This window comes from Ambystoma mexicanum, chromosome 5q (assembly GCF_040938575.1).
Source record: "Ambystoma mexicanum isolate Mex_15411 chromosome 5q, UKY_AmexF1_1, whole genome shotgun sequence".
NCBI classification, from domain to species: Eukaryota; Metazoa; Chordata; class Amphibia; order Caudata; family Ambystomatidae; genus Ambystoma; species Ambystoma mexicanum.
The window spans coordinates 150,557,210-150,579,992 of NC_090933.1; positions in this window are offsets into that span (position 1 = coordinate 150,557,210).

Genomic DNA, 22,783 nt, shown 5'->3' on the forward strand with positions numbered 1-22,783 from the left:
GGGGCCTGGTGGAGGCTGCCCCTGGTGGCTGGGGGGTGGGGTGATGGGAGATATGAGTGGGGGCCTGGTGGAGGCTGCCCCTGGTGGCTTGGGGTGGGGGAGATGGGAGACATGAGTGGGGGCCTGGTGGAGGCTGCCCCCGGCACTGCTGGGGGGTGGCGGTGGTGGTAGACATGAGTGGGGGCCTGATGGAGGCTGCCCCTGGTGGCTGGGGCATGGGGGTGATGGGAGACATGAGTGGGGGCCTGGTGGAGGCTGCCCCTGCACTGCTGGGGGGTGGCGGTGATAGGGGACATGAGTGGGGGCCTGGTGGAGGCTGCCCCTGGTGGCTGGGGGGTGGGGGAGATGGGAGATATAAGTGGGGGCCTGGTGGAGGCTGCCCCTGCACTGCTGGGGGGTGGTGGTGATAGGGGACATGAGTGTGGGCCTGGTGGAGGCTGCCCCTGCACTGCTGGGGGGTGGGGTTGATGGGAGACATGGGTGGGGGCCTGGTGGAGGCTGCCCCTGGTGGCTGGGGGGTGGGGGTGTTGGGAGACATGAGTTGGACATGAGTGGGGGCCTGGTCGAGGCTGCCCCTGCACTGCTGGGGGGTGGCGGTGATAGGGGACATGAGTGGGGGCCTGGTGGAGGCTGCCCCTGGTGGCTGGGGGGTGGGGGTGATGGGAGATATGAGTGGGGGCCTGGTGGAGGCCGCCCCTGGTGGCTGGGGGGGATGGGAGACATGAGTTGGGGCCTGGTGGAGGCTGCCCCTGCACTGCTGGGGGGTGGTGGTGATAGGGGACATGAGTGGGGGCCTGGTGGAGGCTGCCCCTGCACTGCTGGGGGGTGGGGGTGATGGGAGACATGGGTGGGGGCCTGGTGGAGGCTGCCCCTGGTGGCTGGGGGGTGGGGGTGCAGGGAGACATGAGTTGGACATGAGTGGGGGCCTGGTGGAGGCTGCCCCTGCACTGCTGGGGGGTGGGGGTGGTGGTAGACATGGATGGGGGCCTGGTGGAGGCTGCCCCTGCACTGCTGGGCGGTGGGGGTGATTGGAGACATGAGTGGGGGCCTGGTGGAGGCTGCCCCTGGTGGCTGGGGGGTGGAGGTGCAGGGAGACATGAGTGGGGGCCTGGTGGAGGCTGCCCCTGGCACTGCTGGGGGGTGGCGGTGGTGGTAGACATGAGTGGGGGCCTGGTGGAGGCTGCCCCTGGTGGCTGGGGGGTGGGGGTGATAGGGGACATGAGTGGAGACCTGGTGGAGGCTGCCCCTGGTGGCTGGGGCATGAGGGTGATGGGAGACATGAGTGGGGGCCTGGTGGAGGCTGCCCCTGGTGGCTGGGGGGTGGGGGTGATGGGAGATATGAGTGGGGGCCTGGTGGAGGCTGCCCCTGGTGGCTGGGGGTGGGGGAGATGGGAGACATGAGTGGGGGCCTGGTGGAGGCTGCCCCTGCACTGCTGGGGGGTGGTGGTGATAGGGGACATGAGTGGGGGCCTGGTGGAGGCTGCCCCTGCACTGTTGGGCGGCGGGGGTGATTGGAGACATGAGTGGGGGCCTGGTGGAGGCTGCCCCTGGTGGCTGAGGGGTGGGGGTGCAGGGAGACATGAGTTGGACATGAGTGGGGGCCTGGTGGAGGCTGCCCCTGCACTGCTGGGGGGTTTGGGTGATGGGAGACATGGGTGGGGGCCTGGTGGAGGCTGCCCCTGGTGGCTGGGGGGTGGGGGTGCAGGGAGACATGAGTTGGACATGAGTGGGGGCCTGGTGGAGGCTGCCCCTGCACTGCTGGGGGGTGGGGGTGGGGGTAGACATGGATGGGGGACTGGTGGAGGCTGCCCCTGCCCTGCTGGGCGGTGGGGGTGATTGGAGACATGAGTGGGGGCCTGGTGGAGGCTGCCCCTGGTGGCTCGGGGGTGGAGGTGCAGGGAGACATGAGTGGGGGCCTGGTGGAGGCTGCCCCCGGCACTGCTGGGGGGTGGCGGTGGAGGTAGACATGTGTGGGGGCCTGGTGGAGGCTGCCCCTGGTGGCTGGGGGTGGGGGTGATAGGGGACATGAGTGGAGGCCTGGTGGAGGCTGCCCCTGGTGGCTGGGGCATGGGGGTGATGGGAGACATGAGTGGGGGCCTGTTGGAGGCTGCCCCTGCACTGCTGGGGGGTGGCGGTGATAGGGGACATGAGTGGGGGCCTGGTGGAGGCTGCCCCTGGTGGCTGGGGGTGGGGGTGATGGGAGATATGAGTGGGGGCCTGGTGGAGGCTGCCCCTGGTGGCTGGGGGGTGGGGTAGATGGGAGACATGAGTGGGGGCCTGGTGGAGGCTGCCCCTGCACTGCTGGGGGGTGGTGGTGATAGGGGACATGAGTGGGGGCCTGGTGGAGGCTGCCCCTGCACTGCTGGGGGGTGGGGGTGATGAGAGACATGGGTGGGGATCTGGTGGAGGCTGCCCCTGGTGGCTGGGGGGTGGGGGTGCAGGGAGACATGAGTTGGACATGAGTGGAGGCCTGGTGGAGGCTGCCCCTGCACTGCTGGGGGGTTTGGGTGGTGGTAGACATGGGTGGGGGCCCGGTGGAGGCTGCCCCTGCACTGCTGGGGGGTGGGGGTGGTGGTAGACATGAATGGGGGCCTGGTGGAGGCTGCCCCTGGTGGCTGGGGGGTGGGGGTGATGGGAGACATGAGTGGGGGCCTGGTGGAGGCTGCCCCTGGTGGCTGGGGGGTGGGGGTGATGGGAGACATGAGTGGGGGCCTGGTGGAGGCTGCCCCTGGTTGCTGGGGGGTGGGGGTGATGGGAGACATAGGTGGGGGCCTGGTGGAGGCTGCCCCTGGTGGCTGGGGTGTGGAGGTGCAGGGAGACATGAGTTGGCCATGAGTGGGGGCCTGGTGGAGGCTGCCCCTGCACTGCTGGGGGGTGGGGGTGGTGGTAGACATGAGTGGGGGCCTGGCGGAGGCTGTCCCTGGTGGCTGGGGAGTGGGGGTGATGGGAGACATGAGTGGGGGCCTGGTGGAGGCTGCCCCTGCACTGCTGGGGGGTGGCGGTGATACGGGACATGAGTGGGGGCCTGGTGGAGGCTGCCCCTATTGGCTGGGGGGTGTGGGTGATGGGAGACATGAGTGGGGGCCTGGTGGAGGCTGCCCCTGGTGGCTGGGGGGTGGGGGTGATGGGAGACATGAGTGGGGGCCTGGTGGAGGCTGCCCCTGGTGGCTGGGGGGTGAGGGTGGTGGTAGACATGGGTGGGGGCCAGGTGGAGGCTGCCCCTGCACTGCTGGGGGGTGGGGTAGTGGTAGACATGGGTGGGGGCCTGGTGGAGGCTGCCCCTGCACTGCTGGGGGGTGGCGGTGATAGGGGACATGAGTGGGGGCCTGGTGGAGGCTGCCCCTGGTGGCTGGGGGGTGGGGGTGATGGGAGATATGAGTGGGGGCCTGGTGGAGGCTGCCCCTGGTGGCTCGGGGTGGGGGAGATGGGAGACATGAGTGGGGGCCTGGTGGAGGCTGCCCCTGCACAGCTGGGGGGTGGTGGTGATAGGGGACATGAGTGTGGGCCTGGTGGAGGCTGCCCCCGCACTGCTGGGCGGTGGGGGTGATGGGAGACATGGGTGGGGGCCTGGTGGAGGCTGCCCCTGGTGGCTGGGGGGTGGGGGTGCAGGGAGACATGAGTTGGACATGAGTGGGGGCCTGGTGGAGGCTGGCCCTGCACTGCTGTTGGGTGGCGGTGATAGGGGACATGAGTGGGGGCCTGGTGGAGGCTGCCCCTGGTGGCTGGGGAGTGGGGGTGATGGGAGATATGAGTGGGGGCCTGGTGGAGGCTGCCCCTGGTGGCTGGGGGGTGGGGGAGATGGGAGACATGAGTGGGGGCCTGGTGGAGGCTGCCCCTGCACTGCTGGGGGGTGGTGGTGATAAGGGACATGTGTGGGGGCCTGGTGGAGGCTGCCCCTGCACTGCTGGGGGGTGGGGGTGATGGGAGACATGGGTGGGGGCCTGGTGGAGGCTGCCACTGGTGGCTGGGGGGTGGGGGTGCAGTGAGACATGAGTTGGACATGAGTGGGGGCCTGGTGGAGGCTGCCCCTGCACTGCTGGGGGGTGGGGGTGGTGGTAGACATGGATGGGGGCCTGGTGGAGGCTGCCCCTGCACTGCTGGGCGGTGGGGGTGATTGGAGACATGAGTGGGGGCCTGGTGGAGGCTGCCCCTGGTGGCTGGGGGGTGGAGGTGCAGGGAGACATGAGTGGGGGCCTGGTGGAGGCTGCCCCCGGCACTGCTGGGGGGTGGCGGTGGTGGTAGACATGAGTGGGGGCCTGGTGGAGGCTGCCCCTGGTGGCTGGGGGGTGGGGGTGATAGGGGACATGAGTGGAGACCTGGTGGAGGCTGCCCCTGGTGGCTGGGGGGTGGGGGTGATGGGAGACATGAGTGGGGGCCTGGTGGAGGCTGCCCCTGGTTGCTGGGGGGTGGGGGTGCAGTGAGACATGAGTTGGACATGAGTGGGGGCCTGGTGGAGGCTGCCCCTGCACTGCTGGGGGGTGGGGGTGGTGGTAGACATGGATGGGGGCCTGGTGGAGGCTGCCCCTGGTGGCTGGGGGGTGGGGGTGATGGGAGACATGAGTGGGGGCCTGGTGGAGGCTGTCCCTGGTGGCTGGGGGGTGGGGGTGATGGGAGACATGAGTGGGGGCCTGGTGGAGGCTGCCCCTGGTTGCTGGGGGGTGGGGGTGCAGGGAGACATGAGTTGGACATGAGTGGGGGCCTGGTGGAGGCTGCTCCTGCACTGCTGGGGGGTGGGGGTGATGGGAGACATGGGTGGGGGCCTGGTGGAGGCTGCCCCTGGTTGCTGGGGTGTGGAGGTGCAGGGAGACATGAGTTGGCCATGAGTGGGGGCCTGGTGGAGGCTGCCCCTGCACTGCTGGGGGGGTGGGGGTGGTGGTAGACATGAGTGGGGGCCTGGCGGAGGCTGTCCCTGGTGGCTGGGGAGTGGGGGTGATGGGAGACATGAGTGGGGGCCTGGTGGAGGCTGCCCCTGCACTGCTGGGGGGTGGCGGTGATAGGGGACATGAGTGGGGGCCTGGTGGAGGCTGCCCCTATTGGCTGGGGGGTGTGGGTGATGGGAGACAGAAGTGGGGGCCTGGTGGAGGCTGCTCCTGGTGGCTGGGGGGTGGGGGTGATGGGAGACATGAGTGGGGGCCTGGTGGAGGCAGCCCCTGGTGGCTGGGGGGTGGGGTGGTGGTAGACATGGGTGGGGGCCAGGTGGAGGCTGCCCCTGCACTGCTGGGGGGTGGGGGTGGTGGTAGACATGGGTGGGGGCCTGGTGAAGGCTGCCCCTGCACTGCTGGGGGGTGGCGGTGATAGGGGACATGAGTGGGGGCCTGGTGGAGGCTGCCCCTGGTGGCTGGATGGTGGGGTGATGGGAGATATGAGTGGGGGCCTGGTGGAGGCTGTCCCTGGTGGCTCGGGGTGGGGGAGATGGGAGACATGAGTGGGGGCCTGGTGGAGGCTGCCCCTGCACTGCTGGGGGGTGGTGGTGATAGGGGACATGAGTGTGGGCCTGGTGGAGGCTGCCCCTGCACTGCTGGGGGGTGGGGGTGATGGGAGACATGGGTGGGGGCCTGGTGGAGGCTGCCGATGGTGGCTGGGGGGTGGGGGTGCAGGGAGACATGAGTTGGACATGAGTGGGGGCCTGGTGGAGGCTGCCCCTGCACTGCTGGGGGGTGGCGGTGATAGGGGACATGAGTGGAGGCCTGGTGGAGGCTGCCCCTGGTGGCTGGGGGGTGGGGGTGATGGGAGATATGAGTGGGGGCCTGGTGGAGGCTGCCCCTGGTGGCTCGGGGGTGGGGGAGATGGGAGACATGAGTGGGGGCCTGGTGGAGGCTGCCCCTGCACTGCTGGGGGGTGGTGGTGATAGGGGACATGAGTGGGGGCCTGGTGGAGGCTGCCCCTGCACTGCTGGGGGGTGGGGTTGATGGGAGACATGGGTGGTGGCCTGGTGGAGGCTGCCCCTGGTGGCTGGGGGGTGGGGGTGCTGGAGACATGAGTTGGACATGAGTGGGGGCCTGGTGGAGGCTGCCCCTGCACTGCTGGGGGGTGGGGGTGGGGGTAGACATGGATGGGGGCCTGGTGGAGGCTGCCCCTGCCCTGCTGGGCGGTGGGGGTGATTGGAGACATGAGTGGGGGCCTGGTGGAGGCTGCCCCTGGTGGCTGGGGGGTGGAGGTGCAGGAAGACATGAGTGGGGGCCTGGTGGAGGCTGCCCCCGGCACTGCTGGGGGGTGGCGGTGGTGGTAGACATGAGTGGGGGCCTGATGGAGGCTGCCCCTGGTGGCTGGGGCATGGGGGTGATGGGAGACATGAGTGGGGGCCTGGTGGAGGCTGCCCCTGCACTGCTGGGGGGTGGCGGTGATAGGGGACATGAGTGGGGGCCTGTTGGAGGCTGCCCCTGGTGGCTGGGGGGTGGGGGAGATGGGAGATATAAGTGGGGGCCTGGTGGAGGCTGCCCCTGCACTGCTGGGGGGTGGTGGTGATAGGGGACATGAGTGTGGGCCTGGTGGAGGCTGCCCCTGCACTGCTGGGGGGTGGGGTTGATGGGAGACATGGGTGGGGGCCTGGTGGAGGCTGCCCCTGGTGGCTGGGGGGTGGGGGTGTTGGGAGACATGAGTTGGACATGAGTGGGGGCCTGGTGGAGGCTGCCCCTGCACTGCTGGGGGGTGGCGGTGATAGGGGACATGAGTGGGGGCCTGGTGGAGGCTGCCCCTGGTGGCTGGGGGGTGGGGGTGATGGGAGATATGAGTGGGGGCCTGGTGGAGGCCGCCCCTGGTGGCTGGGGGGTGGGGGAGATGGGAGACATGAGTTGGGGCCTGGTGGAGGCTGCCCCTGCACTGCTGGGGGGTGGTGGTGATAGGGGACATGAGTGGGGGCCTGGTGGAGGCTGCCCCTGCACTGCTGGGGGGTGGGGGTGATGGGAGACATGGGTGGGGGCCTGGTGGAGGCTGCCCCTGGTGGCTGGGGGGTGGGGGTGCAGGGAGACATGAGTTGGACATGAGTGGGGTCCTGGTGGAGGCTGCCCCTGCACTGCTGGGGGGTGGGGGTGGTGGTAGACATGGATGGGGGCCTGGTGGAGGCTGCCCCTGCACTGCTGGGCGGTGGGGGTGATTGGAGACATGAGTGGGGGCCTGGTGGAGGCTGCCCCTGGTGGCTGGGGGGTGGAGGTGCAGGGAGACATGAGTGGGGGCCTGGTGGAGGCTGCCCCCGGCACTGCTGGGGGGTGGCGGTGGTGGTAGACATGAGTGGGGGCCTGGTGGAGGCTGCCCCTGGTGGCTGGGGGGTGGGGGTGATAGGGGACATGAGTGGAGACCTGGTGGAGGCTGCGCCTGGTGGCTGGGGCATGAGGGTGATGGGAGACATGAGTGGGGGCCTGGTGGAGGCTGCCCCTGGTGGCTGGGGGGTGGGGGTGATGGGAGATATGAGTGGGGGCCTGGTGAAGGCTGCCCCTGGTGGCTGGGGGTGGGGGAGATGGGAGACATGAGTGGGGGCCTGGTGGAGGCTGCCCCTGCACTGCTGGGGGGTGGTGGTGATAGGGGACATGAGTGGGGCCTGGTGGAGGCTGCCCCTGCACTGCTGGGCGGCGGGGGTGATTGGAGACATGAGTGGGGGCCTGGTGGAGGCTGCCCCTGGTGGCTGAGGGGTGGGGGTGCAGGGAGACATGAGTTGGACATGAGTGGGGGCCTGGTGGAGGCTGCCCCTGCACTGCTGGGGGGTTTGGGTGATGGGAGACATGGGTGGGGGCCTGGTGGAGGCTGCCCCTGGTGGCTGGGGGGTGGAGGTGCAGGGAGACATGAGTTGGACATGAGTGGGGGCCTGGTGGAGGCTGCCCCTGCACTGCTGGGGGGTGGGGGTGGGGGTAGACACGGATGGGGGACTGGTGGAGGCTGCCCCTGCCCTGCTGGGCGGTGGGGGTGATTGGAGACATGAGTGGGGGCCTGGTGGAGGCTGCCCCTGGTGGCTCGGGGGTGGAGGTGCAGGGAGACATGAGTGGGGGCCTGGTGGAGGCTGCCCCCGTCACTGCTGGGGGGTGGCGGTGGAGGTAGACATGAGTGGGGGCCTGGTGGAGGCTGCCCCTGGTGGCTGGGGGGTGGGGGTGATAGGGGACATGAGTGGAGGCCTGGTGGAGGCTGCCCCTGGTGGCTGGGGCATGGGGGTGATGGGAGACATGAGTGGGGGCCTGGTGGAGGCTGCCCCTGCACTGCTGGGGGGTGGCGGTGATAGGGGACATGAGTGGGGGCCTGGTGGAGGCTGCCCCTGGTGGCTGGGGGTGGGGGTGATGGGAGATATGAGTGGGGGCCTGGTGGAGGCTGCCCCTGGTGGCTGGGGGGTGGGGGAGATGGGAGACATGAGTGGGGGCCTGGTGGAGGCTGCCCCTGCACTGCTGGGGGGTGGTGGTGATAGGGGACATGAGTGGGGGCCTGGTGGAGGCTGCCCCTGCACTGCTGGGGGGTGGGGGTGATGAGAGACATGGGTGGGGATCTGGTGGAGGCTGCCCCTGGTGGCTGGGGGGTGGGGGTGCAGGGAGACATGATTTGGACATGAGTGGAGGCCTGGTGGAGGCTGCCCCTGCACTGCTGGGGGTTTGGGTGGTGGTAGACATGGGTGGGGGCCCGGTGGAGGCTGCCCCTGCACTGCTGGGGGGTGGGGGTGGTGGTAGACATGGATGGGGGACTGGTGGAGGCTGCCCCTGGTGGCTGGGGGGTGGGGGTGATGGGAGACATGAGTGGGGGCCTGGTGGAGGCTGCCCCTGGTGGCTGGGGGGGTGGGGGTGATGAGAGACATGAGTGGGGGCCTGGTGGAGGCTGCCCCTGGTTGCTGGGGGGTGGGGGTGATGGGAGACATAGGTGGGGGCCTGGTGGAGGCTGCCCCTGGTGGCTGGGGTGTGGAGGTGCAGGGAGACATGAGTTGGCCATGAGTGGGGGCCTGGTGGAGGCTGCCCCTGCACTGCTGGGGGGTGGGGGTGGTGGTAGACATGAGTGGGGGCCTGGCGGAGGCTGTCCCTGGTGGCTGGGGAGTGGGGGTGATGGGAGACATGAGTGGGGGCCTGGTGGAGGCTGCCCCTGCACTGCTGGGGGGTGGCGGTGATACGGGACATGAGTGGGGGCCTGGTGGAGGCTGCCCCTATTGGCTGGGGGGTGTGGGTGATGGGAGACATGAGTGGGGGCCTGGTGGAGGCTGCCCCTGGTGGCTCGGGGTGGGGGAGATGGGAGACATGAGTGGGGGCCTGGTGGAGGCTGCCCCTGGTGGCTGGGGGGTGAGGGTGGTGGTAGACATGGGTGGGGGCCAGGTGGAGGCTGCCCCTGCACTGCTGGGGGGTGGGGTAGTGGTAGACATGGGTGGGGGCCTGGTGGAGGCTGCCCCTGCACTGCTGGGAGGTGGCGGTGATAGGGGACATGAGTGGGGGCCTGGTGGAGGCTGCCCCTGGTGGCTGGGGGGTGGGCGTGATGGGAGATATGAGTGGGGGCCTGGTGGAGGCTGCCCCTGGTGGCTCGGGGTGGGGGAGATGGGAGACATGAGTGGGGGCCTGGTGGAGGCTGCCCTGCACTGCTGGGGGGTGGTGGTGATAGGGGACATGAGTGTGGGCCTGGTGGAGGCTGCCCCCGCACTGCTGGGCGGTGGGGTGATGGGAGACATGGGTGGGGGCCTGGTGGAGGCTGCCCCTGGTGGCTGGGGGGTGGGGGTGCAGGGAGACATGAGTTGGACATGAGTGGGGGCCTGGTGGAGGCTGCCCCTGCACTGCTGTTGGGTGGCGGTGATAGGGGACATGAGTGGGGGCCTGGTGGAGGCTGCCCCTGGTGGCTGGGGAGTGGGGGTGATGGGAGATATGAGTGGGGGCCTGGTGGAGGCTGCCCCTGGTGGCTGGGGGGTGGGGGAGATGGGAGACATGAGTGGGGGCCTGGTGGAGGCTGCCCCTGCACTGCTGGGGGGTGGTGGTGATAGAGGACATGTGTGGGGGCCTGGTGGAGGCTGCCCCTGCACTGCTGGCGGGTGGGGGTGATGGGAGACATGGGTGGGGGCCTGGTGGAGGCTGCCACTGGTGGCTGGGGGGTGGGGGTGCAGTGAGACATGAGTTGGACATGAGTGGGGGCCTGGTGGAGGCTGCCCCTGCACTGCTGGGGGGTGGGGGTGGTGGTAGACATGGATGGGGGCCTGGTGGAGGCTGCCCCTGCACTGCTGGGCGGTGGGGGTGATTGGAGACATGAGTGGGGGCCTGGTAGAGGCAGCCCCTGGTGGCTGAGAGGTGGAGGTGCAGGGAGACATGAATGGGGGCCTGGTGGAGGCTGCCCCCGGCACTGCTGGGGGGTGGCGGTGGTGGTAGACATGAGTGGGAGCCTGGTGGAGGCTGCCCCTGGTGGGTGGGGGGTGGGGGTGATAGGGGACATGAGTGGAGGCCTGGTGGAGGCTGCCCCTGGTGGCTGGGGCATGGGGGTGATGGGAGACTTGAGTGGGGGCCTGGTGGAGGCTGCCCCTGCACTGCTGGGGGGTGGCGGTGATAGGGGACATGAGTGGGGGCCTGGTGGAAGCTGCCCCTGGTGGCTGGGGGGTGGGGGTGATGGGAGATATGAGTGGGGGCCTGGTGGAGGCTGCCCCTGGTGGCTGGGGGTGGGGGAGATGGGAGACATGAGTGGGGGCCTGGTGGAGGCTGCCCCTGCACTGCTGGGGGGTGGTGGTGATAGGGGACATGAGTGGGGGCCTGGTGGTGGCTTCCCCTGCACTGCTGGGGGGGTGGGGGTGATGGGAGACATGGGTGGGGGCCTGGTGGAGGTTGCCCCTGGTGGCTGGGGGGTGGGGGTGCAGGGAGACATGAGTTGGACATGAGTGGGGGCCTGGTGGAGGCTGCCCCTGCACTGCTGGGGGGTGGGGGTGGTGGTAGACATGGGTGGGGGCCCGGTGGAGGCTGCCCCTGCACTGCTGGGGGGTGGGAGTGGTGGTAGACATGGATGGGGGCCTGGTGGAGGCTGCCCTTGGTGGCTGGGGGGTGGGGGTGATGGGAGACATGAGTGGGGGCCTGGTGGAGGCTGCCCCTGGTGGCTGGGGGGTGGGGGTGATGGGAGACATGAGTGGGGGCCTGGTGGAGGCTGCCCCTGGTGGCTGGGGTGTGGGGGTTCAGGGAGACATGAGTTGGACATGAGTGGGGGCCTGGTGGAGGCTGCCCCTGCACTGCTGGGGGGTGGGGGTGATGGGAGACATGGGTGGGGGCCTGGTGGAGGCTGCCACTGGTGGCTGGGGGGGTGGAGGTGCAGGGAGACATGAGTTGGCCATGAGTGGGGGCCTGGTGGAGGCTGCCCCTGCACTGCTGGGGAGTGGGGGTGGTGGTAGACATGAGCGGGGGCCTGGCAGAGGCTGTCCCTGGTGGCTGGGGGGTGGGGGTGATGGGAGACATGAGTATTTTCCTGGTTGAGGCCGCCCCTGCACTGCTGGGGGATGGCGGTGATAGGGGACATGAGTGGGGGCCTGGTGGAGGCTGCCCCTGTTGGCTGGGGGGTGTGGGTGATGGGAGACATGAGTGGGGGCCTGGTGGAGGCTGCCTCTGCACTGCTGGGTGTGGGGGTTGTGGTAGACATGGGTGGGGGCCTGGTGGAGGCTGCCCCTGCACTGCTTGGGGGTGGGTGGTGATATACATGGATGGGGGCCTGGTGGAGGCTGCCCCTGCACTGCTGGGGGGTGGGGGTGGTGGTAGACATGGATGGGGACCTGGTGGAGGCTGCCCCTGGTGGCTGGGGGGGTGGGAGTGCAGGGGGACATGTGTGGGAGCCTGGTGGAGGCTGCCCCTGGTGGCTGGTAGGTGGGGGTGGTGGTAGCCATGGGTGGGTGCCTGGTGGAGGCTGCCCCTGCACTGCTGGGGGTGGGGGTCGTGGTAGACATGGGTCGGGGCCTGATGGAGGCTGCCCCTGCACTGCTGGGGGGTGGGGGTGGTGGTGGACATCGATGAGGGCCTGGTGGAGGCTGCCCCTGCACTGCTGGGGGTTGGGGGTGGTGGTAGACATGGATGGGGGCCTGGTGGAGGCTGCCCCTGGTGGCTGGGGGTGGGGGTGCAGGGGGACATGTGTGGGAGCCTGGTGGAGGCTGCCCCTGCACTGCTGGGGGGTGGGGGTGGTGGTAGACATGGATGTGGACCTGGTGGAGGCTGCCCCTGCACTGCTGGGGGGTGGGGGTGATGGGAGACATGAGTGGGGGCCTGATGGAGGCTGCCCCTGGTGGCTGGGGGGTGGAGGTGCTGGGAGACATGAGTGGGGGCCTGGTGGAGGCTGCCCCTGCACTGCTGGGGGGTGGCGGAGGTGGTAGACATGAGTGGGGGCCTGGTGGAGGCTGACCCTGGTGGCTGGGGGGTGGGGGTGATAGGGGACATGAGTGGGGGCCTGGTGGAGGCTGCCCCTGGTGGCTGGGGGGTGGGGGTGATGGGAGACATGAGTGGGGGCCTGGTGGAGGCTGTCCCTGCACTGCTGGGGGGTGGCGGTGATAGGGGACATGAGTGGGGGCCTGGTGGAGGCTGCCCCTGGTGGCTGGGGGGTGGGGGTGATGGGAGACATGAGTGGGGGCCTGGTGGAGGCTGCCCCCTGGTGGCTGGGGGGTGGGGGTGATGGGAGACATGAGTGGGGGCCTGGTGGAGGCTGCCCCTGCACTGCTGGGGAGTGGCGGTGATAGGGGACATGAGTGGGGGCCCGGTGGAGGCTGCCCCTGCACTGCTGGGGGTCGGGGGTGATGGGAGACATGGGTGGGGCCTGGTGGAGGCTGCCCCTGGTGGCTGTGGGGTGGGGGTGATGGGAGACATTAGTGGGGGCCTGGTGGAGGCTGCCCCTGGTGGCTGGGGGGTGGGGGTGATGGGAGACATGGGTGGGGGCCTGGTGGAGGCTGCCCCTGGTGGCTGGGGGGTGGAGGTGCAGGGAGACATGAGTTGGACATGAGTGGGGGCCTGGTGGAGGCTGCCCCTGGTGGCTGGGGTGGGTGGGGGTGGTGGTAGACATGGGTGGGGCCTGGTGGAGGCTGCCCCCTGGTGGCTGGGGGGGTGGGGGTGATGGGAGACATGGGTGGGGGCCTGGTGGAGGCTGCCCCTGGTGGCTGGGGGGTGGGGGTGATGGGAGACATGAGTGGGGGCCTGGTGGAGGCTGCCCCCTGGTGGCTGGGGGGTGGGGGTGATGGGAGACATGAGTGGGGGCCTGGTGGAGGCTGCCCCTGCACTGCTGGGTGGTGTGGGTGATGGGAGACATGAGTGGGGGCCTGGTGGAGGCTGCCCCTGCACTGCTGGGGGGTGGGGGTGGTGGTAGACATGAATGGGGGCCTGGTGGAGGCTGCCCCTGGTGGCTGGGGGGTGGGGGTGATAGGGGACATGAGTGGGGGCCTGGTGGAGGCTGCCCCTGGTGGCTGGGGGTGGAGGTGCAGGGAGACATGAGTTGGACATGAGTGGGGGCCTGGTGGAGGCTGCCCCTGCACTGCTGGGGGGCATGGCCATGGTGGATGGGGTGCCTGCAGGACATGTGCAGGGTAGGCCCCTGTGGTGTGGGCCACCTGCAGGGGCCGTGGAGGGTGTAGAGGGAACACCTGGGAGGACCCACACGTGCAATTCATGTGTGGTGCTCCCCGCGCACCCCTGTAATACACGTACCCTGATGGAATCGCGTGTGATACTTCCCGTGCACCCCTGGAATACACGTACCCTGCTGTTTTTGCATGTGATACTTCCGCGCACCCCTGGAATACACGTACTGTGATGGGATCGCATGTGATACTTCCCGCGCACCCCTGAAATACACGTACCCTGCTGTTTTTGCGTGTGATACATCCCGCGCACCCCTGAAATACACGTACCCTGCTGTTTTTGCGAGTGATGCTTCCCGCGCACCCCTGGAATAAACGTACCCTGATGGAATCACGTGTGATACTTCCCGCGCACCCCTGAGATACATGTACCCTGCTGCTTTTGTGTGTGATACTTCCCGTGCACCCCTGGAATACACGTACCCTGCTGCTTTTGCGTTTGATACTTTCCGTGCACCCCTGGAATACACGTACCCTGCTGTTTTTGCGTGTGATACTTCCCGCGAACCCCTGGAATACACATACCCTAATGGAATCGCGTGTGATACTTCCCGCGCACCCCTGAGATACACATACCCTGCTGCTTTTGCGTGTGATACTTCCCGTGCACCCCTGAAATACACGTACCCTAATGGAATCGCATGTGATACTTCCCGCGCACCCCTGAGATACACGTACCCTGCTGCTTTTGCGTGTGATACTTCCCGTGCACCCCTGGAATACACGTACCCTGCTGTTTTTGCGTGTGATACTTCCCGCGCACCCCTGGAATACACGTACCCTGATGGAATCGCGTGTGATACTTCCCGCGCACCCCTGAGATACACGTACCCTGCTGCTTTTGCGTGTGATACTTCCCGCGCACCCCTGAAATACACGTACCCTGCTGCTTTTGCGTGTGATACTTCCCGCGCACCCCTGAAATACACGTACCCTGCTGCTTTTGCGTGTGATACTTCCCGCGCACCCCTGGAATACACGTACCCTGCTGCTTTTGCGTGTGTTACTTCCCACGCACCCCTGATGCACACGTACACAGGACAATCGCGTGTGGAACTTCCCGCGAACCACTGTAATACACGTTCCCCGCTTGGCGTTTGCTGTTTGCCAGCGCTGTGAACTGGTCCAGGGTTGGCGCAGCCCTTTGCGATTATTTGGGGATTTTGAAGGCTTTTCCTTGCGCGAGGGCGTTCTTGGGGGCATAACTGGCGCTGCTGCAGGGTCGCTGCGCCACGCTGCGCCACGGCTGGTTTTGGATGCGAAAATCCATGAATATGCTGTGCGCGGAAATCGATTTTAGCGCACGGGGCTGGCGCAGCCATTCGCACGGGCATGCTGTGCGCCAGCCTATGAATTACCCTGCTAATCTCCTTTTTTTCCCCATACAGAAAAAGGTGCTTTTATTGGACATGTGCACAGCAAAAACCGCTGGATTGACTTGGACTAACTAAAAAAGAAGTTGGCCACAAAGTGCTGCAAATGTTCCTTTTTTGTGTTTGCTGTAAATTCGTGGAATAGTTTTAAAGTAATTTGATGGAGAAGGGGGCACCGATGTTCGAAAAATCTTTTATGTATCTCTCATGGAGCCTTGCAGGACTGATAATCCCACAGGGAGTCGAAAAAGGAAAAAGATCTGCTTCATATTTGGAGATTTAGAGGAGGGAAAGGATTAAGGGTCTAGACAGTGAAAGAGGAACAAATGCTTAGGTGGGTACTTTGGAGAGGGATGCACAGCCTGTTTTGAATAAGAACATTTTCGACTTTTGGGGGGAGATGGAGGGACCTAAAAAGGAGGAAGGCACATGTACTCTGGCAGTGAGCATTGGCAGGACTTTTTAATTTTCGAGATCTGAAAATTATGCGTTTCCACATGAACTATTCTCACAGAAATACAAGGTTAGGTCACAATAAATGTGGTTATGTTTCTGTATGCAATTATTAGGTAGAAATATCACAGGAAGACAAAAGGGGAAAAAGGTTGCAATAGTCCACTTGCCATGGCCACTGGCACACGTTAATTTACAACTGACTAAAGTAGGCACCACCGTATTTTATCTGAACTGTTCCTGTGTGCACAAGGATCACGACCAAAGGCCATGACAAGTGGGACCTGGAAGAGATATAGCATAACAAACCCTTTGAAATTCAGTGAACAAACATTAGTTAAGAGACAGTGTGATGTGGTGGCCCTCCAAAATTAACCACGCTGACTCAGGTAGCAAGACCAAGGTTATTTGGAAATACAGACAGATTGGCTGTGGTTCTGATGGGAGATCTTTCAGGCTACTGGGGTCTTTTGGGAACTTGGCGCTGGGGCTGTCCCTCTCTAACTTGTCTACCCTGGCGTTTCCCTCCTCCTTAGCTCAAGCTTCCATAACAGGATGTTAGTACTAACAGCAGGAGACCCGTACTGTCTGTTCTTCTTCCTTGGGCTAACAATGGTGTCCCTACTAGAATGGCTATCTGACTCCCTGGGGGTTTTCTAGTCTTCCTCATACCTATCCGCTGAGTAGTCTTAGGGGATATGAGATGGTGACTTCTTTCACCTGGTGTCACTCTTCTGTCTCTCATGCCCATTCTCTCCTGACTCTTTTCTACCCGGGTTTCAAAAATGTTATCCTCCCACCGTAGTACTGACCCTCTAGTCTGTCACTCCACCTTTCCACGTTCAACCTTTGATCTGACTTCTCTCACATCTCAACTCGAACACTTCTTGCTGTTTCTACCTTCAGTTACCTCTGTTGTTATACTTTCGGCTCTCCTACATCCTATGCTCCCTCCTCCTACTACCCCTCTGCTATTGCTACTCCCTTCCCTTTCTTACCACTGTTCCTATTCCTCTACTCCCTCTCACTGCTACCACTCCTATCCCCTACTACCCCTGCACTCTCCACTGCAACTACTACTCACTAACAAGTACTGCTGTCTGCTACTTCCAACTTCCACTTCCTTCTCCCACGACCACTCTTCTCCCACCTCCGCTACCGCTACCACCCTGCTACCTCTACTCTATCACTACTCCGAATACTTTCAGACACAAATACTCCACAGACCCCCTCTCTCCAATAGCTTCCACACTCACTCCATTCGCTCTTGCCTCCTCTGGTGTCTTGGACGTCCTGACCCAACTAACCCACACTGCACAACTCACATGCACTTCTTTTTATTGTTATAATGTTTTATTAACCAGTTTTCAACACAGTTATAACCATAATTGATACATTGTCCTATTCAAGAAAAGATGCACTGAGTGTAATCCAGGCACAACCTCCTGAATCACATCTCTGCATTCTCGGCTAGTTACCGTCACTATCGTTAATACCACCTGTAGGCTCTTCTGTTTAGTTCTCCTCCATCGCACTCCTTGACACCTACCAATGCCCTTTTGTGACTGTCTCACTAAATAAATTAGGCAACTGTTCTGTTAAATAAGAAAAAGCAATGGCGATAACCATAAGGAGGTCATCGTGATACAATAATTATATATACCACCCTGGGAACCTGCATCTTGTCATGCGATCATGTTAACAACAACTAGAAAGACAGAAGGAAAGAGAGAAGAAGAGAGAGAAAGAAGGAAAGAAAGAAAAAGAACAGCAAACAGTGGGTTCCATATAAATTGAGAGCACAGAAAGAAATGGGGGATCAATCATCTTCCCCCATTTCCTGCGCATATCTATCTGTTAAAATGATATGCACTAAGTGATAGCTGGCTCCATTCTATTTGTGTCTTCAGAAATACAATGGTCAGTTTTTCCTGCCACATGGTCTTAGGGACTACACTATAACCCAGAGCCTCTAGAGATATGCTTGCCCCATGTGCATAGACAGGCATCTTCCCTATCCTCTGCTATGTATATTAATCTCTCATTTGCCTCCATCTTTGTCATCTTGGTTTCCCAGCTTTCTTCTTGAGGCCTGGTCTGCATGCCCCACAATCTTAAAATGCCTTGTTTGGCTACTAATGGGTCTTGTTTAACCACGGTACTTCATGGATCGCTAGGTTTCTAATGGATGTTATATCATGAAGAATGCAGAATTGTGGAGAGGATACAAGCTCTTGTTATGTGAATTTTACTCAGCATTTCTGCCCAGTATTTTATAAGCTTTCTACAGGACCATAGTATATGCACCAGGTCAGAATCATGTGACTTACATCTCCAGCGTGTAGCCTGTCTCTGCAGTCCTGCAGTCCTGCAGTCCTGCAGCATGCAATCTTCTGGGGGTCCAGTGCCACCCCAGTGATATCGTAAATGGTGTTATCTTAAGCCTTACATCTCTGCCCCTTTTTTAACAAATCTCCATGATGCAATGATTGACTCCTCGATAACTGCGTATCTAACAACTTCTACCACCTCTGCTTTACCCCCTCTTGACGTCTTCTGCATACAGGGATTCTCCCAGTGTTGCGTAAAGTTTACTAACAAGGGATTTCCCTCCTTTCCACGTTCTAATTCCCTTTGCAATCCGTGAACTTGTTAGAACTTGTTAATGACTTTTATGTGCCTCTACTACGCAGTGTGTGAGTTGCATGTATTTCCATATATAAAATGATTTGAGATGGCGTCTGGCTGTGAGTGCATCATAGCTGAATGGTCTCTCCCCCTCAAGCGCTTCGCAAATGCATCGAATCCCTTGGTTTTCTCATTCTGCCACGCTATGCTACCACGTCCTATCTTTATAGCCTTGTTGTTCCAAAGCGGGGCCTCCAGTTGCCAGTAACTATTTGATTTAATCAGGCTTTTATGGTTGATAAATCGGGTGAAATTTGTTTGCAACGTTATCATCATATATCACTGCCGGCCCCTCTTTACATCCCATTGGTCCCAGGTCCGTGCATTTCCTCCGCCTCTGAGAAACACTGCTGCCTGAGATAGTTGTTGTGCCAAATAATACATTTCTACATTAGGACATTAGGCACGTTAAGACCATTGCCTTTATAGGTGCACATAGCTACTACAGTTTGAGTCACGCCAGTAAACTGCCCCAAACAAAATCCTTAATCCTGCATAATATTTTCTGCATTAGAAGGGATGGAACCTCAAGGGATATCATGCCAAATAAATAATTCAACTTGGCTAAAACCATCTTTTTTACTATGTGTACTGTTCCCCATATGGATAGTTTTAACGCTGCCTGCCTGACCATCTTCACACTGATTTTTTTCCATACTTCCCAGACATTGTCCTGAACCATATCTGTTAATCCCTGATTCAGATTTATCCCTAAATATTTCATGCCTTCTTTTCCCATTTAAACTGCAGATCTTCTATATTTGAGGTTATGTGGGTTAAGGGCATGGCTTCACATTTGTCCTAGTTTATTGTATAACATGAGAAGGTGGAACTGACCTGAATAACCTTCACACAGGGCCATTCTTTGCATCAGGAAGTGCAGGCGGCTGCCTGAGATGCTAGCCTCTAGGGGGAGCCAGTCTGACTCCAACAACACCACCTTCATACAGCATGATGCATCATTTACTTGTTGTAATAAAGTATGCACAAAGAAACAAGCTGCTACCTATGAAATTGTATTCAGACTCACTCAGTCTGTGCCACATACCTGCTGTCAGCACACAGCGGTGCGGGCAAAGCCAGGCTAACACCTTCTGGGGTCTCTGCAAACCCTGGATAATGGGACTTAAAAGTAACATTTGCTGCTTATCAGTTCTTGGTCCCAGGCCAAGCCCGACTGCATGTGTCTCATCCTCAGTGCATGCGGTAGAGTTAGAGGGGATTGTGTTGATTGGGCTGGGCTGCTCCGTCAGCTCGGTTTGGATGGTGGTTGGCCAGGGACTAAGAGATTTGAATCTCTTTAGCAGAACACAGCCTGAGCCTCGACATCGCCAACACATAACAGGCAGCAGGGCAGGCTAGCCACTGCCAAGCCCACGGTCACCCACTACCACAAACTGAACTGGCCTGTGGCCTGCCAGTGGAAGATCGATCGCTGGGTGACCCTACCTGCTGCTGGCTGCAGACAGTGTATTGCACAGATCAAAGGTAGGTGGGAAGGGCTCTCTGCCCCTTGTCCTAATGAATATCTGAGTGTGTGCATTGCATGATACTATGATACTACAACACTTTAAATACATCCATCACATTTTTTTTGTTTATTGGGGAGGGGGACAGCATTTGGCTTCTTAAAATTAATCTGGCAAAACCATCAACCCATTTGTCATACTAGCATACCCAGCCTACAATGCCCACTTACCGTGTGGTTTCCATTAAAAACACAAAAACAAGAAAGTTCATATTAGTAATCTCAGATCCAATGTCAACGCTCATCAATGGTCATCTGAAAGGCAAGCTTAAAACTTCGAATGCAAATGGCTATTGTCAGGCACTTAACCCCTCTGTCACCATTGCTCGCACTAGACATCGGCATTGTCTTATTAACATCACTATTACATCATGAAACACCTGCACAGTTTGTATCAGCAGCTGAAGATGCTGCCTTTGTTGGGATACGTGTGTCATGTCCCAAAGTAGCGAAGAGGTTCACATTCCACCGTATTAGAATATTGGTGTGGGTAGGTTAGACACAATGTTGCAATTTAACATGTGTTTAGGGTAGTTCAATGGATTGGTATATAAGTGTTATTTTGTGTTTAGTTTGGATACATTTTAGATTTGCATTATGTAGCAACTAAATATAAGTCATGCAGAGACTGCAATTGTGCAATGTACAACGTGTAGTGGTTAGAGCGGGCAGCAAGGAGCTTTATGTATGCGAGAGAGATAAGTCTGTGATGGCAAAGCCACTGTGTGAGGTGCAGAAGTTCAGAACAATGTACATGTGGGATTCAATAATGGTTTATATGGGAGACATGTTCTTGGGTATTAGAGGAGTATGGCGTTTGCTCTGGGTACATGCAAATATCACAGATCTTCATTCCCCCATATCTGGGTTTCGTGAAGGCCGCAGAGAGCTTGATTTGAGGAGATGAACTTTGCATGGCGTTAAGGGTTGAATGACCAGGTGAAGGAAGGAGGAATGAAGAAAACCACATTTGGGCAGCTGGCGATAGCATCAAATCGTTACTTGAGGCTTAGATTAAATGAAGTGCCATTGGGTCACGGGTTTATGACTAGATGGGTTTGTAGATATAGAGAACATATTTTTTTGGGAGCACAGAGTCTTGTTAATTGTGGCCAAATGGTGAGTCGAATTGGGGTTAGTTAATAAAACACATGGAAGGGGTGCTGGAGGGCAGAGTATGCCTGTGTTTTATGTGTTTTGTTTGGGCTCTCAGGAAGATAAGCAGGATATGTTGGAGGCTGCATGATCTGAGATGGTAGTTGCAAATAAGGTATCGTGAAGGAATGCAGAAGGAATAACATGGGACGCCAGCGCATCTAAGATGATAAGATGTTTATTGCTTGATCAAAGACATGGTTGTTTTTTCCTCTCCCTCCTCTTGTTGGAACTCTTCTTGTAACATGCTTGCACATCACGTACTGGTTTAAAGATTTCCTACCAAATGGGACAGATCATACATTGAATTGCTTTTAGATAAAAAGGAGATTATGTTTAGAATGTCATGATTGATTATGGAAAGAAATGGGGAGGGGGATTGTGTTTTGTCAATGTGTCCAATAGGATAAGAGGTCATTGGGGATGAGATTTCCTTGTACAAGGCTAGTTAATAGGATTTTGAGGGATGACATTGTAACAGAATATGTGTGATTATGAAAATTGTTCAAATGTGTATAAACGTTGCAACTTCGTTGAGCACTGGCAGGAACTGTTCATGTTCAACTTCATAAGGCTGACAAACCCCTTTTGGTTTTCTGACAAAGTGCATTTACTGCGTTGAAGTGGTTGTTTTCAAATTGGACTGGAATTCCTACATAATAATAACCCACATAACCAGCTTCAAAGTTTGCCTGAGCATCCTGGCCATGTTGTGGTTACCTACTATTGAATACTGGTTGTGGGCTGTTTTCTCAAACTTGATTTATGCACAATGCCCTTATGCTTCCCTGCTTGCTGTAAACAAACCCAGAACTTAACATTATGAATTCATTTACCATTCCCACAACATCACTAAACAAACACCAGAGATTGCATAAATACAGTTTTGGTACCGCTACTGACATAGCACCATGAAATGTACCCAGACACTACAGTTCTGCTTCATGCCCATCTACAATGATCTTTTTATAAGCATATTGACTGCCATCCATAGGTATCAATGTTGTGCCAAGACCACTCTTGCTGCTCATCACTGTCATTTGACTGTTAATGTGCCATGTTCTCCTGGTGCCTCCAAAGAAGAGGGGTTGACTAAGGCGCTGTGGCAACAAACTAGTCACCTAATCATTTCATACTTGCTTATGTCCAAACTACCACTCAAACCCCCTCCTCTTTTATACCCATTCGGGACACAGCGTCTCACCACTGCATGTGGCAGGGAAAGAAAACGAGGAGTTGATGCCTCAATGCGCTGCCATAGCAGCTAGGGGCGGTTGCCAATTGGATGTGTGTGGGAGATATTACCCTGTTGTTCGAAGGATTACTGCACAAACAAAACCATTGCTACTGGCCACACTCTTTGCCATACCACTCATCTTATAAAAGCATATTGCACCAAAAACACGCTCAATTCTTGTTCTTAGTCCAACATGATAACCCCATGAACCATGCAGTGCATTTGCGTACAGAAAGCGATTTCACGTTTGTGTGATTACCCCGCTCATGACCCGCACACTTCATGCCTAACCCTGGTTGGCCTCATATCATGACCAATGGTACAAGTATTGATCTGCTTAAAATGATTGTGCACTGCCTTTATAAAAAACAAACTAGTCACTGCATAAACGTAAGTGTTCATGTCACACACAGATCAGAAGCATTACAGGCACAAAACTTAGCTCCTGGGCCACTGCTCTCTCTCAGTTTGCTCTTACTGCTTTTCTCGCCACATGGGGGTGGATACCAAACACCCCTCTCTGGGTATTATTACCCCTCCACACTGTTGCGAAATAACAGTACCACCAATTGCAGGTAAAGGGAACATGATAACTGATGCTGCACATTTGGCACCAACGCAGAAGGCAAGCCAAGAACAGGGGGAAAGCTTCCCTGGACAACACAGGGCAAAAGCCATCGGACAAGAAAATATGGTTGAGAGACACAAGTCCTGCCCACGAAACAGAACCTATGCACTGTAGGCAGGGTCCCTGCTGGCTCTCTGACCCTCAAACTCCACTCATCTCATTAATGAAGTTAGAGCACACGCGACGTTCAAAGGTCTGT